Here is a 10,688-nt window from a genome sequence, read left to right on the forward strand (position 1 = left end):
CGCAATATAACGGATCGTAGTTATGCGTAGATGAAATAATTTTTTTTCATATATACGCAATATAACTCAGCATACATGTTCCAAAGACGTTCAGAGAATATCTAGAATATCCTTTGGATGTTCTCTGAACGTCTTCGATATACTTCGATCATATATAGAGTCTGTTATAAAGGCTGTGTGTTCTGAAATTTAAAGTTAGTGTTGGGTATCAATTGTGTAACTTTTTTTAAAGTAAAAAATTTTCGGCAATCACGCATTGATTTTAAAATAAAATTAATGTGTGATTGGAAGAAATTTTTCACTTTTCACCTTTTCACTTTGGAAAAAGTTACACAATCGATAGTTTATACGTTACGTATATATTTATAAATTTTTAGCAGTATTGACAGTGAATTTTGAAACACAGCCAAAATTTACCTAGTGACAGTGATTATCGTGTGAGCACTCACTTGTTCGATGTTTTCTAAACGTATATTACGTGACTGTGATATTCAACTTTTTTCGTCCTTCCCGCCTTGGCTTCGCTATCTCCGAAGGCTGTGCATACATACTCGAAGGTAATCCTTATTTATTTCATTATTAAATTCATAAATCAACTCTATAAAGTTATAAATAAATTAGCTTACATATTTATTCGTGTACTTTTCATAATATTTTCCTTGTATTTGTTGGTTCTTGTAAATTTGCAGCCTTCCGAAAAATAGTAATAAGGTTAAGGTGACAAAATTCCAAATAAAATAAAAAATATAATTAAACTTAAGGCACATAATTTCATATAATATTCAGAATAGCATTATTAGACTTCTTTAATTGTTTTTAATAATTATTACGTTGATTTTTACGAAAATTATGCTAATTGTGAATTTAGTCCATTAAAACAAAGTTATAACTTCCTCTATGTACCTTGTACCTATAAAATTTATGGCTAATTATAATTTTACTATTTCTTTATTAAGATTTTAATATGATCTTTAATATAAAAAAATGTATGTGTATAGTGGACGTAAAGAAATAATGTTACGCACCGTTAAACATCTAACACATTTTATTTAGTCTTGAAGTCATCGATACTCAAGTCGATACTCAACATTGAATGTAAAGTAAAATATAATTATATATTTATTATATATATAATTATATTTTACCTCACATTCAATGTTGAGTACCAATTTGAGTATCGATGACTTCAAGACTAAATAAAATGTGTTAGATGTTTAATGTTGCATAACATTATTTCTTTACTTCCACTATACACATACATTTTTCTATCACATCTTTTTCTTGCAATTTAATCAAATTTTATATTTCAGAGTATCTGTTATGTATACAGTGGAAGCAGAGGAATAAACAGACTTTACATAACATTAAACATCTAACACATCATTGTGTTCGGGAAAGTCGACATTTCACATTGGCACTCAATATTGAAGATAAGGTAAGATATAATTTCCAATTATCTGTTATGCATATAGTGGAAGTAAAGAAATAATATTACACCACGTTTAACATCTAACACATTTCATTTTGTCTGGAAGTCATCGATACTCAAATTGATACTCAACATTGAATGTAAAGTAAAATATAATTATATGTTTGTTATATATATAATTATATTTTATCTTACATTCAATGCTGAATACCAACTTGAGTATCGATGACTTAAAGACTAAATAAAATGTGTTAGATGTTTAATGTTGCGTAACATTATTTCTTTACTTCCACTATACACATACATTGTTTATACTATATCAAGATGACAAATTTTCTAATATTAAAATAATAAAAGCTTAATTGTATATTTTATAACTTTTTCTATTGTTGAGCGACTTTAGTGAATTTAGTTTTTCTATGATATTAACAAATGAGATTGCGGATAAATATAGTTTTTTTGGACGAAAGAAGAAAAAAGCGTTTTGTAACTTTAATATTTGCAAAGTTTTAATAAGTGAGTATTACATTCTAGAAAAGTTTATCTAAAAATTTCAAACAAAAATATAAAAAAAAATGTAAATGTTTCCTATTTTTTTAAATTGCATAAATTAAATAATTTTGTTTCATTTTATGTTAAATAGGTGCCTCTAAAATAGGAGGATATTGTCAAACAACTAAAGAAGCAGAAAAACATATTCAAGGATGGTTGAGAAGAGCTGCTGAAAGAGGAAAACTGAGACAATAAATTTAAAATACATCTTATATTCTGTATTTGCAAAGGATGATGAGACAAGAGATGATAATGATGATGATACGAAATCTCGTCGGATAGTAACATCCAGATCACCATACAGCACTACCACAATACAAAGTGCCTAAGCAATATGCAGCTGTTGTAATAGGAAGAGGTGGTTCAGTGATCAAAAACATACAAGATAAAAGTGGCACACATATTAATATGAGTAAAGATGATATAGAATCTCCGTATCGTCTCTGTGTTATACAAGGAAAAGAAATGGAAGACATTCGTTTAGCAGAGTCAATGATCAAAAATATAAAGGAAATCAGCCTATCATTGAGATCTATGAATTGTTAGTGCCATTCGAACCTTGTGGAATAATCTTAAGAAAAAGTGCAAATACTCTCTCTCTCTCTCTCTCTCTCTCTCTCTCTCTCTCTCTCTCTCTCTCCTCCTCCTCCTCCTCCCTCCCTCCCTCCCTCTCCTCTCCCCCTCTCTTCTCCTTTCCTCTCTCCTCTCTCTCCTCTCCTCTCTCCTCTCCCCCTCCCTCCCTCTCTCTCTTCTCTCCTCTCCTTTCCTTTCCTTTCTCCTCTCTCCTCTCCTCTCCTCTCCTCTCCTCTCCTCTCCTTTCTCCTCTCCTCTCCTCTCCTTTCTCCTCTCCTCTCCTCTCTATCCCTTCCCTCTCCTCCTCTCCACTCCTCTCCCTCCCTCCCCCTCCCTTTCCCTCTTCCTCGTTTCCTCTGCCTTTTCCTCTTCCTCCCTTCCTCTGCCTTTCCCTCTCCCTTTCCCTTTTCCTCTCTCTCCTTTTCCCTCCTTTTCTTTCTCTTTCCCTTCCCATCCCTTTCCTATCCCTTTCCCTTCCTTCCTTTCCCTCTCTGTTCCTCTTCCTCTTCTTCGTCCTTTTCCTTCTCTCCCTCTCCCTCTCTCTTTTCCTCTATCTTTCTCTCTCTCTCTCCTCTCTCCCTTTCTCTCTCTTTCTTCCCTTCTCTTTTTCTTTCTTTCTAATACGAAATATTGCATTATTTTTTGAGAACATAATATATCATATAAAAATGTTATAATTATTTTTGTTCATTGACTGAATGTTATAGGAGCACACAAACGATTTCTTTCTTTCTAGTACAAAATGTTTTGTTATACTTTATTACTTTTTGTGTGAGATGAACAATAATCATATTATTTTTTCACTATAAATACTTTTAAAGAAAGTAATATATCATAAAATGTATAAGTACTTTTAAAGAAAGTAATATATCATATATAATTATTTTTGTTAATTATGATTAAGTGTTAGACCGGTTCTACAATAGGTAATTTATGCCCTAAACTTTAAGAAATTGATTACAGTCAAGTATGAATGGAATACTTGACTGTGATTAGTCAGTTTCTTAAAGCTTAGAGTATAAATTACCTATTGTAGACCTTATAAAAAAACAAGATTCCTCTCTTTCCAGTACAAAATGTTTGTCATGTACATTACTTTTTGAAAGAAACAAAATTCGTTTTCTTTTTTCCGCAATAAATATTATTTTATTTATAATTTAAAAATGTTAAAACAATATTAAAATTATATGAGACATGATAAAAATATATAATAAATAATAAAATTTAATATATATTTAAAAGAATATTAAATTTGTTCTTTTTCTTAAAGTTTAATTTTAATGCTACATTAGGAATTTAATTTGTTAGCAATTACAATATTTGTATATATATTTTATACTATATTAATAAGTTGCTAACAAGTTAACTCCAATTTGCGTTAAAAATAAACAATATTTTACCTACACCTACCTAGAGCACAATATATCCAAAAGATGTTCAGAGGACATCCAGAGGATGTTTGAATGTCCTTTGGATGTCCTCTGAACGTCTTTTGAATATATGTGCTGTTAAACCTACTATAAAAAATTTAAATAATGTTCGAAACAGGTCCAATTTTAGTCCGTTTGGTATATAAAATGGACATTTTTTAATTGTCCAAATCAGTAACACTGGACATATTTAAAATGTCTTAAAAATGTCTGAGGCTGTAATCTGGATGTTTTAAATATGTACGAAACGTCCAATATATATATATTTAGTACGTTTTTAAAACGTTATTGTGCTGTCTGGGTTAGGTATTGACACGTCATTTGTCAATATTTTTTATTATTAAACTGAGGACCATTTCAAGAATATATATTCTTAAATTGTGATAGCAGTCTTTCATTTTTTAATTAGATTTAGTTATTTAAATCAAGGTTGTAAATTTTAATTTACCACACTGGCTAATAATAAAAGATTGTTTATTATAAAAAGGCAACGTTTCGACCCTGAAATTGAGTCCTCTTCTGGGTATAATATTAAAATAAAATAGTCGTAAATACAAAAAAAAAAGAAAACGCAAACAATTTTTTAAAATACAATTCACATGAAAAATTACATAAATAATGTCATGATTAGTGAAAAAATCTAATTACCCTTAATTTGATGTAAGGGGTTACATAATGCCTTAATCAATTCAAGAATTTTTTTATATGTCTAGACATAATAACAATTCGATGAATTAAAATTATGTCGACACATAATAATAATTCAAGAATTTTTATTACGTCAAGACATAATAAAAATTCGATGAATTAAATTTAAGTCGAGACATAATAAAAATTCGATGAATTTTTATGTCGAGACTTAATAAAAATTCGATGAATAAAAATTATGTCAATACATAATAACAATTCAATGAATTAAAATTATATCGAGACATAATAAAAATTCGATGAAAAACTATTATCTCCAGATATAATAAATAACGATGAATTAAAATTATATCAACACAATAATAATTCAAGAACTTTTATTACATCGACACATAATAAAAATTTGATGAATCACTATTATGTTGAGACATAATGAATAACGATTAATTAAAATTATGTCGAGACATAATAAAAATTCGATGAATTAAAATTATATCATGACATATAATAAATATTCGATAAATTAAAATTATGTCGAGATATAACAAAAATACGATAAAATAAATTTATGTCGACACATAATAATAATTCAAGAATTTTTATTATGTCGAGACATAATAAAAATTCGATGAATTAAATATAAGTCGAGACATAATAAAATTCGATGAATTAAATTTATGTCGAGACTTAATAAAAATTTGATGAAATAAAATTATGTCTCGACATAATAACAAGGCGATGAATTAAAATTATGTCGAGAAATAATAATAATTCAAAAATTTTTATTCTGTCGAGACATAATATAAATTCAATGATTAAAATTATATCAAGACATAATTAAAATTATTTCGAGACGTGATAAAAATTCGATGAATTAATATTATCTCGAGACATAATAAATAACGATTAATTAAAATTATGTCAAGACAATAAAAATTTGATAAATTAAAATTATATCAAGAGATAATAAAAATTCGAAGAATCCTTCAAAATCTTGTTGTCAGTATTAGTTATCGATTTCCTTTGTTGTTATATTTAACGTAGATAATACATGTGTAATATTAGTAAATATTGATTTCAACTTCAGTATTATATTTTATAATGGAAATATGTACATAATCTAATAATCTAAATTAATTGAATTTCGATATATACATGATTTTAATTTACCAAATTTCTATTTCTAAGAAACTGAGAAAATGTAATGGAAACTACTCAATCGCAAAATTAATAAACACTTATTCATTAGATTTTAACTATTAAATACATCAAATCCTTTTATATACATTATATACTGTCACTATACTATAACCCCTCGATACATACAACTGTCAAAATATGGAATGACAGCCGTTTACGAAGTAAACGCTATGACGGAACGAATCGGCATCGCGGATTAAAGGTAACAATATTTCGAGATATTCGAGAATAAATAACATGCCTTTTTTAGAAAGGGAATGTACGAATCATTATGTTTGGTAATGTCACATTATTTTTAATATTTTTGATTATCGAACTGAGGACCATTTCAGAAACGTATTCTTATATTTTGAAGTACGTTTATTCATATTTGAATTAGTTTCATTCATTTAAAGCGATAATTAGTTTTATCATTCCTTTAAAGATAGCATTTAAATATTTTAACTAGACGTTAAGTCGTGCCGTTTTCTAATTTTTTTATATCAAAGGGAGGGCAATTCTGTTAATATTTTTTGATATTTTTAATCAGACTCTTCTGTTTTTAGACAGTTTAAAAAGCTAATTGGAATAATTAATTTTTTCATTATTATAAGGTCTCTATATTTAGATATTGCAATGTTAAGTCATGTGTTTCTTTAATATTTTATATTATTGAGAGAAGGACTATTCTGCTAACATTTTTGAATATTTTTAACCAATCTCTTTTATTATTTGAATAATTTAGATCGCCAATTACGATAATTAATTTTGTGGATACTTTAGAGATATCATTTCAATTACTTATTTTAGTGTAAGGTCACGCGTTTTCCAATATTTTTAATTATCGAAGAAAAAGCTGTTTTGTTAATATTTTTCATATTTTTAACTAAGTTTTATTTTTTCTTAAAAAGTTTAAATTGCTAAATGTGATAATTATTTTTTTCCTTATTTTAAAGGCTCTATTTAAATAAAGTAACGATATGTCACATCTTTTTCCAATATTTTTTATTATAGAAGGGAGGGCTATTTTGTTAATATATCTTTATATTTTTCACAATGCTCTTAGATTTTTAAAATAGTTTTAATAGCTCATTGCGATAATTTTGTCCTTATTTTAGGGCTATTATTTATATATCTTAACTTGGAGTTAGTTAGATCACGTGATTTTCTAATATTTTCTATTATCGAAGAGAAAGCTATTCTGTTAATATATTTTTATATTTTTAACAAAGCTTTTTCATTTTAAAAATAATCATTAATTGCGATAATTAATTTTGTCGTTACTTTAAAATCACAATTTATAAATATCTTAACTTGATGTTAGGTCCGTGTTTTTCTATTTTTTATTATCGAACTTAAAGCAATTCTAATAATGTTTTATTATATTTCTTTTTATTGTTTAAAGATTTTAAATCGCCTGTGGCGATTACATCGTCACATACTTCCCTGAGATTAGTAAGGAAAACACGCATACGAATACGAACACTGACATATACGAAAAGGACAAAGGCACAAGTAAATATAAATAAAATATTACAGACAAGACGAAAGACGAGTAGGACAGAAACAAAGAAGTAAAAATAGATAGAAAGTTCGCGAAGCCTCTCGAAGCCTAGCGAAGGGCGTTTTTGAGGCAAGGTATAAATAGGGGATTTTTAGATAACGATATATACCGTCTTCGATAGTTGCCGCGCACGGACGCATCACGTTTGTAATCCGAGCGATATATCTAACTGTATTCACGCGTACCGTTTACACTAAAGAATATATTCAGTTAATTTAATCATTGCATAACTTTATTTAATTCCCGCATCGTTCCTCCTAAGCACTCGCGACGCGCGAAAGAGACGCTAAACGCCAATTGCGATAACTAATTATGTCCTTACTTTAAAGTTTTTATTTAGATAACTTAATTAAACGTTTGGTCACGTGCTTTGTAATATTTTTTATTATGGAAGAGACTGTTATTGTGATATTTTCTATTTTTAACCAAGCTTTTTTATTTCTTAAAAAGTTTAAACCGTTAAATACGATAAAACATTTTTTGTTATTTTAGAGTCTTTATTTGATATTGTAACGTTTGATCATGTGTTTTGTGAATATATTTATTATCGAGGGGAAAACTAGTCTATTAATATTTTGTAATATTTTTAACGTCCTATTAACTTTTTAAAATATTGGATCGCTAATTGCGATAATTAATTCTGTCATTACTTTAAAGTTAGTATGTAGATACTTTAAATGAACATAAGATCATGATTTTTATTTAAGTATATATTTAAATATCAAAAAGAGGGCTTTTTGCTAATATCTTTTATAATTTTTACCAGGCTCTTTTACTTATTGAAGAGTTTATATCGTTAATTGTGGTAATAAATTTTGTGATTACTTTAGGATCATTATTTACGTATTGTAAATCATGTTCATTCTAGTCGTTTTTTCTAATAATTTTTATAGAAGGGATGAGTATTATGTAAATTTTTTTAGATTTTGATATTGTAATGAATTAAGATATTGTAATATTAAATCTTGTGTATTTCAAAATATTTTTTATTATCAAAAAAGGGCTACTTTGTTAATTATTTGAATATTCTGAACTCGGGTCTTCTTTTTATAGATTTCAAATAACTAATTTTATGTTCATTAATGAAATATAGTAATTTGAAATTAGATAATGATTCTTTAAAGTTTTCTTATCAAAACGCAAAAAAAAAAATCTATATATATATATGTATATATTATTTAAAAAATTAAATTTTTTTTTATTATTAAAATTTTTTTTTTTTTTTTTTTTATATATATATATATTTTTATTCTGTTAATACTTTTTATTTTTAAATAATTTTTTTTTATTTTTTATTTTTTTTTTATTTTTATTTTTTTTTTTCATTTAAAACGTTAAATATGATTAATAATGTAGGCGAATTATTATTCTACCGATATTCATTTATATACACGCGTGAGCGGCGAATTACGTTTCCTCTCCCCCCCTGGCGGCGCTGCGTAAGAAAGAAGGGAGAAGGTTAAGAAGGTCAGTTCCCCGCGGAAAGGGAGAGCGGTTGGACAGATATACGGCAGTGAGCCGTCGTGCGTGTCCTATCGAGTACAGTTTAACCTAATAAAGATCCTTTGTTAAGATCCACTAGAAGCCTTATTGGAATTACGCCCTGACATCATCTAAAACTATCCTGACACCACCTACAATAATTTATTTATTATTTTAAGGCCTCTATTTTAACCTCTATTTTATTTTATTATTATAATTATTATTATTTATTTATTTATTTTTTTTTTTTTTTTTTTTTTTTTTGTAATAACTTAAGATTATGTGTAACCTGATCCCAAAAATTATTAATAACAATGCAGTTGATTGAGATGAAAATAAATAGATTGAATGTCGTGACAATTGCTGTTGAATACTTCTTTACTTATGCAATAGTCAGAAATAAGATTAAACTCGGTTCTAATTATTATTAATATTAAACAAATTAATTTTAAATATGACAAAAAAAACCCTTATTGGAATGAAAATTATAAACAAAAAATAAGTAAAACCTGGTCCCTCTTTTTTTTTTTTTTTTTTTTTTTTTTTACGTCAGGAATGTGTTCAACACATACCCTCCACCTCGGGGGAGGCTTCGGGTTATGCGGGGATGGGAATGGGCAGAAGGCCCATTCCCGACCCGCTAAACCTGACGGTGGTCCTCCTGGTGCTACTCGGAGGCCCCGGGAATTGCTTTCGCATGCAACCGGGGCCTCCGAAACGCCGTGACGCACCCCTTTCGGGTGCGTCCCACCCGTTTGGCAAGCAAGCCTGCCAGGCAGAGAGGAGTGGGGACCTCCACCACTCCTCTCCAATCCTTGGAGAGCCGCATGGAATGAGCTCGAAGGGCCCCCGCCCTTTGAGCTCTGCGACTTTCCCGTTCCGGGTGTTGGCGCTCCTTCCGCCCCCGAAGGGGGTAAATAAAACCTGGTTTTAACCATTACAATACATCTGGTCCTAACTTTAATACATCAAAATACTATTAAATCTAGTACTAATAAAAACTCTCCTTTCTCTCTCTCTCTTTTTTTTTTTTTTTTTTTCTGCTACCTAAAAAAAATCCGGTACTAACCATTTTTTTCTGTCCGGTACTAACCATTTTTTTTCTGTCCGGTACTAACCATTTTTTCTGTCCGGTACTAACCATTTTTTTCTGTCCGGTACTAACCATTTTTTTCTGTCCGGTACTAACCATTTTTTTCTGTCCGGTACTAACCATTTTTTTCTGTCCGGTACTAACCATTTTTTTTCTGTCCGGTACTAACCATTTTTTTCTGTCCGGTACTAACCATTTTTTTCTGTCCGGTACTAACCATTTTTTTCTGTCCGGTACTAACCATTTTTTTCTGTCCGGTACTAACCATTTTTTTCTGTCCGGTACTAACCATTTTTTTCTGTCCGGTACTAACCATTTTTTTCTGTCCGGTACTAACCATTTTTTTCTGTCCGGTACTAACCATTTTTTTCTGTCCGGTACTAACCATTTTTTTCTGTCCGGTACTAACCATTTTTTTCTGTCCGGTACTAACCATTTTTTCTGTCCGGTACTAACCATTTTTTTCTGTCCGGTACTAACCATTTTTTTCTGTCCGGTACTAACCATTTTTTTCTGTCCGCGGAAGGTACGACTCCAATGACCATTCTTGTTCTGATCAGGAAGACCTTTTGTTTTCGGAGAATAGTATTTGGGGGTGCACAACCGTGTGAGACACATGTTGCATTACTGGGGAGCACGGATATCGGTTTTAGGTTGCGGGTTCTAGACGTTGAGGGTTGACTAGGGAAGAATCTGGAGAACATGTTGCCAAACAGATTTTTTACTTGCAGTCTTGGG

General features: G+C 29.2%; 1 long non-coding RNA gene across 1 annotated transcript; it reads left to right on the top strand.

The window, feature by feature from the left end:
• The first annotated feature begins 297 nt into the window (after positions 1–297).
• Positions 298–2,512, top strand: LOC114946707 (uncharacterized). Its single transcript, XR_014924068.1, has 3 exons — positions 298–557; positions 1,311–1,435; positions 2,073–2,512. It is a non-coding gene; the product is annotated as an uncharacterized LOC114946707 (long non-coding RNA).
• The last annotated feature ends 8,176 nt before the right edge of the window (positions 2,513–10,688 follow it).

Source organism: Nylanderia fulva, unplaced genomic scaffold (genome assembly GCF_048542155.1).
Source record: "Nylanderia fulva isolate GAGA-0341 unplaced genomic scaffold, ASM4854215v1 Scaffold13, whole genome shotgun sequence".
Classification (NCBI taxonomy): Eukaryota; Metazoa; Arthropoda; class Insecta; order Hymenoptera; family Formicidae; genus Nylanderia; species Nylanderia fulva.